The following is an 8071-nucleotide window of genomic DNA, read 5'->3' as shown; positions in this document are numbered from 1 at the left end:
GTTTCGGGGCAGTATCAGTGCCCGCTCCACAGGGATGAGCAGCTCCGCGATGCCCCCGGGCACCTTGCCGCCCTGCGTCAGCAGCGGGCTTCGGGCTCTTCCCCAGGGTGTTCCTGGGGCTCCCAGGGGGCAGCAAAATGTCTCTCAAAAATGTGTAACTTAATGAAGTAGTTGCTCTGCAAAGAATGAGCTGGATGAGGTAGCATTCAAAATATGTGCTCGTTCCTCTTCTAACCTAAAAAGTATATTTTTTTGTTCTCTGATGTCACAGGGCCAAACTTTCTCTCTTCAGTGACTTTAGAAAGAAGTCTGTGATTCTGATACTGTGTTAGATGCTTTGAGGACTGTGTAATTAACATCTGAAAGCATTGCTTAATAGCTTGTCTTCATACACTTATTTTTCCTTCTCTAGAAAAAAGTGTTGATATTTTAAGCATTTTAGCTGCTGCTTCTTATTTTTTTGCTTCCTTTTATGACATAAAAATTCAGTTTGCTGGTTCATTTTGAGCCTGACTGGAAGGCTAAGTTTGTTTATTTTGGCAGCTTAGTTGTAGATCGGCCAAGAGGAAAATGAAAAACTGTAGCCTGTAGGCATTCTGCGTGTGCTTATCTAAATACTGCTGGGAGCAGGGATAACTGTCTTTTTCATAGTGGAGAATCCATACTACGCAGGAAAAGTATCGGGGAGAAGGCTTGCTTGTTTATCTTTTCTCGTTGTTTTATCATCCAGTTATACACAGGGTCTTCAGTGTGACCAGTCAGTTGTGAAGCTGGCCGTGGTGTCAGCACACCTACGCTTAGTAAGCAGAGGGAGGTAGGGCCTGAAGTACTTTTGTCCAATAGAAGTTTAAATCAATATAACAAATATCTGTTTTTTCCTTCTCCTCTTGTTTTAAAAATAATTAGAGACTGTGCATCTCCTGCGTACGTGTATCAATGTAGCAGTAAATCAGGAAAAAAAAATCATTAGGCTCCTTTTTTGGTGCTGTAAGCCCAAAAAGGGAATGCATTCCATAAGAGCGGGCACAGCTGAGGGGTACCCTCGAGAGCTCTGCTCTGTGCTTCGCACTCAAGGCCGGGCGCTCCGGGGTTTATTGCTGTTGTCCCAGACACTTTAACGTTTTACCAGTCCTGTCGGTACCCGGGTGGGGCGTGCAGGGAATGCAGAGGGAGTCTTGCTGTGGCTCTGACCCCAGGCAGTGCCCAACCTGGAGCAGCTTCTGCATCCCATCTTTCGGGGCGGCCGCAGCTGCGTAGGGCTTTGCACCTGGGAGCCAGCAGGTAAGGTAGGGACACCTCATTCCTTCTCCAGTGGGATTTGCACGTGTGGTATGCTCCTGTACTGATGTGAGATACTGAATACCTTTGTATTTTACAAATCTTGTGGTGCTTACTTTTAATTTGCTTTCATGCAGTGCAAGGGAAAACAGCATTACTGTATATTTCACATTGAAGCATTTTAAAGATCTGTAAATATGAACTTTTCAACAAGCTTTATCACTTTGCATTATGCTTCATGTGCTGTTTATCATCAGGGTATGTGGGAATGTTTTCTTACGAGAGATGATGAACGTGCAAAATCTTAATTCAATGAAAGTCTGTAACAGTTCAAACACTATTGTTGTTCTGTTAAAGAAAAAATAATAATAATAAAAAAGACACTAGTGAAATAGGGAAAAGACACTAGATTCAGAAAGTGAGGAATGTGTGTTTAATGATCTTCTTAAAATGCTCCTTGCTAAAAGGCATCTAACCTAGCCTCTGAGGACTTGGATACTGTTTTTTATGCTACGATGCCACAAATTATTCCTTCTGTTATTCTAATCATACACGTACACTAAAGCCTAATAAAATTCTTCCTTATTTATCTGAGGGGGGGGAAAAAAAGTATTTTTTTCTATGAGAAGCCTAACAGCTGGGCTGCAGTGGATTGGCTGATGAGAAGCTAACTCCAGAGACACAGCTCTTTCACGAAAATTACTTTGACAGAAAAATCTCATCCATGCGGCCAGAATTCATGTGATTTATAAGTAATTAGGGTGGTAGCGTTTGGTAGCTTTGGGGTGGCGAGGGCCATATTTAATGCTGCTGTGGGCAGCGTGTCCGAGGCAGCGTTCACGCCACCTTCACACATGCAGGGGAAGGGAATGGACTGTCTGGGCTTCCCTGCCAGCCCCGGTGTGCCTATGCGGGGCGAGAACATTGTTATATATCTTATTTGGGACTAGCCCTAATTGTATTCCCTTAGTTTCACTGCCTAAGTGCATTTCCCTGCCTTCTGCCCCTGATCCTATTGCAACAGAAATCGCAGGCTGTGATTCAATAAAAGCGACATCTGTCTGTGCTGTTGGGTTTGATCTGCTGGGTGCAGGCAAGGCTCACTTGTGCGCTTTTCTTATGCAAGTCTGGGACAAACCAAGCTGTAGAGCTGAAGTGTGAGCCTGTCCTGCATGGGGCCATGGGCGGGCGTCGTGCCCCATCCTGCGCGGGGCCGTGGTGGTGCTGGACTGGCTGGAGCCCAGCCCGTGCCTCCCTGGGGCTCGCTCCCAAGCGCTGGGGAATTTGTGGCCTTGGGAAAGGATCAGCGTGATCCCTGCTGCCTTCTGTATGATTGCAGATGCAGATGGGCTCAGCAGTATGCAGGCCACGCGCAGGTTTGGGTGTACCCAAGTTCATTTTGTGTCTCGCCCATTTCTTGCGCTAAATTTCCCTTTTATTTTTCCCCTCCAAGTGCCGCGAGGCACAGTGTCCCAGCTGGGGGCTTGCAACACATATGGGAAATGAAGACACTTTCTGCATAAATTCTGTTTCCTCATTACCTGATATTGCCCTGTGCTTAACACAGTGTGCAGTGGTTTGGGTGCTATCAGAGTGGAGCCAGCGCTTGGGCAGAGCAAGGGGACGGTGCCTGGTGCGCGGTGCCCCCGTCCCACAGTGAGCAGAGCAGATTTCCCCCCGAAGAAAACATGAGGAAAACATCTTGCTTTAAGAGAGATATTTAATATGTTTTTCATATTTGGAAAGCAGTTAATGTCTGGGAATGTCCTTTTGCTCCCTGGCCAGCACGATTAATATTACTTTAGATTTTTTTTAAAAAAATTTAGAAGTGATTTATCTGCAATGAAAGTAACAGCAACTACTTCCTGTGTATTAATACTTAAGGTTGCTTTCTTTTAAGCATTATTTTGGGGAGGGTAAAAGCTTTTAAAAACAAACATGTTTCAAATTATTTTTAGATTAAAAATACTTTATGGAAAAAGAGCTGAATTTTAGCGCATGAGCAGTAAAACAGGAAGTCAGGACTTTGGAAAAACACAGATGTCAAAAGGCTGAGCAAAAACGGGCTTTCCATTGCCTCCAGCTAATTGCACGGAGCACCTAATCAGGATGCATCTGTGGTTGTGCCCAAGGGGCCCGGGAGAAAGCTGCCAGGCGCAGGTGGCAGAGCCTTGCCTGGCATACCTGTCGAGTAGCACATCGTTGTGTGTTTCATGCAGGTGTATAAAGAGTGGCTCAAATATTTCAGCATGCATACGAGCAGGTTTGTCACAATCAGCTTCAGGTAGGCTCTGTTTTTTTAGGTGATAAAAATTATTTTTTCTCATTTGATTTTTTTGTACCTTTTTTGAGATAACGGGTGTTGTTTTTTTGCTCGGTATTCAGACCGTGACCTTTGTGAATGCTCTGGTTACATACAAACTGAAGTGCTAGATATAAGTAGGCTTAGTTCAATTCAAAATTGCAATTGTGCATAAAATCTACTGCAGGAAAACGTAACTTATTATTGGAAATGATGTTTAATCACATTAAAGCAATATTTCAGCCTCTTTTGCATCAAGTTCTGATCAATAAATACTTGTTCTGTGGAAAGATCTCAACAAAACAAGCTTGTGATCTGCATCTTCCATCGATGAGGGAAACCACAGTTGCCAACATTTCATATCATTACTTTGTAAATTATTCAGATTAGCTAAAAATTGGATGCTGCCTTGTTTCCCTTTCCCTAACGCACCTTCAGGCAGAGCACTCCTTCCTCCTGCTCAGGGCCCTGCTCAAATGTGGCAAATGTTGTCTGGGCAGCGAGCAGAGACCAGCGGGCTGGGATGCGTAGGATTTGTATCCCTGCTTTTTCTTCTAATAGTGTTCTGCCTTTGGCTGTGCCATGTCTAATTAATAATAGTGTATTAAGAAACAAGACTAGTCTATTGAGTCGGTAATGCATGAATAAGCTAAAAGGATAACCCAAGTTACTTCTTCCCTACTTAGGGAAAATAGAACTTAAGTTTTCATTTTGTATTAAAGACCTTCCTGTTATGATAGCACATTATGTGCCACATACATGATTTTCAAAGGAAGCATGATTTATCCTTCTCATTTGATTAAAGGCTGGAATGAATAACATTTTTTTACTTGCACTTTCCATTATGATCTTACAGAAGCTTTTGGGTGGAAATACTGCAATGGTCTGATTATCATGCAAGCTCATCCACGTTATTTCCAGCCTTAAAAGCCTGAAGCAATACCTGCTCTCCACAGCTGGGCAGAGGTACCTGGACCTGGATCTGCAGCACTCACAAGTGCACTGCAGTCCTGTGAAGCAAGCCACTCTCTGGCAATCACCAGAAATGTTTTTTTTCTAGGACTTGCTAAGGCTAATGGTGCACCTTGTCTGTGATAAGAGGAGCCTGGAAATAGTGGGAAATGGTGCTGGTGCTGACCCCTGGAGCCTTCCTGACCCCGTGCTGGGGTTCGAACCCACTTCCTCTTCCTCAGTCCCTGGATTTAGTTCGGTCAAGAAAATATGGAGTGCTCAGATGTAGCCGCACAGAAAGCTCAGTGCAACACAAACAAAATGAAGATTTAAACTGAAAGTATTTGAAATTGATCTTCAGTTAATCCCTTCTACAAAAACACGCCCAAACAGATCCTTGAAAAGTCCATGTGTGTGTTGCAATGCAGTAACGTGTCCTTTCAGGAAAGTTCACTATTTCTTGTCTTAATATATGAATAATCTTTCATGAGTTGATACAAAACCATGATTGGTTTAATGTCTTTCAGTATTTCAGTTACTTATAGCTTTACTTAGTTCTTTAAAGCTGACATTTTTCTTGTCTGGTATGTTCAAATATTTCTTTAAATAATTCAAAGTCTGTTGGATTTCCAGATCTTAGTGTGAAAATAACGTTCCTTTTAATTTCCTCCTTTGTGCATAACCAAAAAAAAAAAGGTTGAAATTGGAATTTTAAGTTTAGTAGATGATATCGTCCTTACTGAAGAAGGAAGGAAATAGAAGCCAGTTTTGCGGAAAACGTGTCCAGTAGTTTTAAATATGCAGATATTTCAAGTCCCAATACTTGTGGATGAGCACTATAATAATTCCGAGTTGGAAGCTTTTCTGCAATGTACACTTAATAAAGTGGAGCCCAGATGTGCAAGCAGAAATCCAAGTGGTTTCTACCAACTGGGCTCACTGGGCTTCAGCTTCCCTCCCTCGCCCCCTCCCACTGGCATCACTCGTTCCTGGCCGCCAGCCCATCCTCACCAGTGCTCCCAGGTCCTGGCTCGTGGGCAGCTGGAGGGAAATGTGGAGCTTCCTGCCTTCATTTGCCCTCATATATATATATGTATGTATGTATATGTATATATACACATACATGTATACACACATGTATGTATGTGGTCCTGCCTTTCTCGGGTGCCTTTCTGCAGCAGAACTGCTGCAGTGGTGCTGGTTGCTCTTCGCGTGTCCTTTGTGGTGCCAGCGGATGGCTGCAGCCTCACAGATGGAGCCTGAGCTGGGATTTTCTGTACCTGACCACCACCCTGGTGTTGTCCCAAGCTAGGAAATGAAACATGTGTGTGCAGCAAAGCACCACCTTCTGGAGCAGGTCCTAGCTTCTAGACACAAAGAGGCTCTTTCAGCTTCTTGGTTATTTGGAAATATATGAAGTGTTTTATGCTTCATATTCCCATTGATATGTTTACAAAAAAAGACTGCAAAATCATGTGAGGTGGTTTTGTTCTGGATGCATGAGCTCAATCTTGACTGAAAGAGCTTATCGTTTTCTCTATTGTGGCTGATGCAATTAGGGGTTATTTTGGTCTTCTTAGCTCTATATGAAGAGGGCACATGGCCGGAGCCAGCCTGTTTATTAAACTGTGACTCAGTTCCAAGCATCGGATAGGACATGACTCACTCATGCTCTGCTCTGTGATATCATCCTTTATCTGCCAGGCTGCTCCATTCAGAAGTGTTGAACCTCTGCTGGTTTTGATTTGCATGCTGGAAGCTGCGCTGGCACTGGGTTACCCGGGACAAGCATGTCTATCAGCAGCTCGTTCAGGGACACTGAGTTTTCTCGCTGGGGGTGATGTTGCACAGTGCTCTCCAAACCTGGCCTCTAGGCTATGGCAGAGTTGTTTCCTGCTTGAATCTTTATTTTTGTGCCATCCACATGACTTTCATCACGTACCTGATCTCCCTGTGTGATAAGTCCTTGTTATCAATGTGGGATTAGCTAACAGAGTATTTTGATTAATGCATGCAGCTCCTGCAGTGTAACATTTTCTGTTTTGAGATTCTGAACCATCAGGCTTGCCCACTTTGATACTGTTGGTTGTTCTTTTCATGTTTAGTGTACAAAACGTAGCTCCACTAATAAAGACTTTGTTGCTAAAACTGCCCTGTTCCTGATGGGGAAGACTGTGTCATCTGTTTTTGTTACATCTGCATTTAGAGTGTTATAACCAACATTTCTCAACTCAAGCGTTCCTTAGGAACGCTTGCTCTGTCTCAGAAGAGATGTTCTGCCTCATGCTGCTCGTCCACCTGGGGCCTGTTTTAGTTGCTGTTTGGGGGTTTTCACTTGTCACTGTCTTGCTGCTTTGCACTTCTGATGAAACAGGCTCAACATTTTTTATAGGCAGAAATGATGGACTGTCTTTATTGAACCTGTACAAATACCTGTAGCATTTTACCCTCATTCTAGTTTTCTGTCAATGTTCCCATTGACCAGGAGTACGACTACAATTACATATCAGGATGGTTCTCTGAAGTATAGTCTGTGAATTTTTTCCCTGAAGTGACTGAAGGTGTGCTAATCAGTTCCTCCAAATTTTTTGGCATTATTTACATCCCCAGCCTCTGCAGGCAGGGAGCCCACTGGTTCCTCCCTCAGTGCTTCAGCTCTGCAGCTGTGACACTTGTGCTTCAAATCCTCAGCTAAAAAATATATCCTCGGGAGTGGTAAGTGTTGTGAACATTGTACATAACAGCAGCAACAAGAGAGATATAGGAAACAGATGTTGTGGTTTCCAGTTAAAGTTCCAGTTACCATTCTGGTAAAATACCGTAGACTTATTGGGTATAAGAAGATGCTACAAAACCACACAAACCTGTCTGACTCGAGTGTTGCTGCTGGTGGTTACTTTGCTGGCTGATGAGCTGTAAAAACTTGGAAATTGCTTGCGAGGCCCTGTTGTCTTGAATTTGGTAAAACCATGTTATTTGTAAATGGTGAAATTACCTGAAATCTAGTCATCTTCCTAACAGGAATATGCTCTATTTCCAGAAAAGGGAATTGGACCTCTTTTTTGACAGTTTGGAAACACCTTGTTCTTTGAGTGGTCCATGTACAAGTCCACACCACCTGTACTCATGTGTGCCCATCTCCACAGGCTTACAGCTATTGCAGTTTTGAATTCTCAAGAGGACTTAATGTGGCAAACTTAACAGATGAGTATGTTAGGAGATGCCCCTGCTTTAGCTCCAGAACTTCTAGGAACACAAGACTGATGTGCAAAAACAGAGCCATAAGGGGGCTGGAGCATTCTGACAATCCTTTGCCGGTTGTACGTAGTCACGTCCTTGTACCCGAAGGCCTTCCAGGGCCATCATGTCCTGTGGCAGGGAGGGGGACCTGGCTGTGCTCTGCTCCTTGCAGTCCTCTGCCCAGCCACAGGGTGGGACATAGTTGGGCACAGGGCAGGAAGGACGTGGTGGGTGGTGGGACATGTCTGCTCCATGTCGGTGCCAGGGGCTGTGATTTTATTATTTTTAAAAGTTACAGAT

The sequence above is a fragment of the Cygnus atratus genome, chromosome 12 (genome assembly GCF_013377495.2).
Source record: "Cygnus atratus isolate AKBS03 ecotype Queensland, Australia chromosome 12, CAtr_DNAZoo_HiC_assembly, whole genome shotgun sequence".
Taxonomy (NCBI): Eukaryota; Metazoa; Chordata; class Aves; order Anseriformes; family Anatidae; genus Cygnus; species Cygnus atratus.
The sequence above is the reverse complement of the archived record's forward strand: the minus strand, read 5'-3'. Positions refer to the sequence as shown.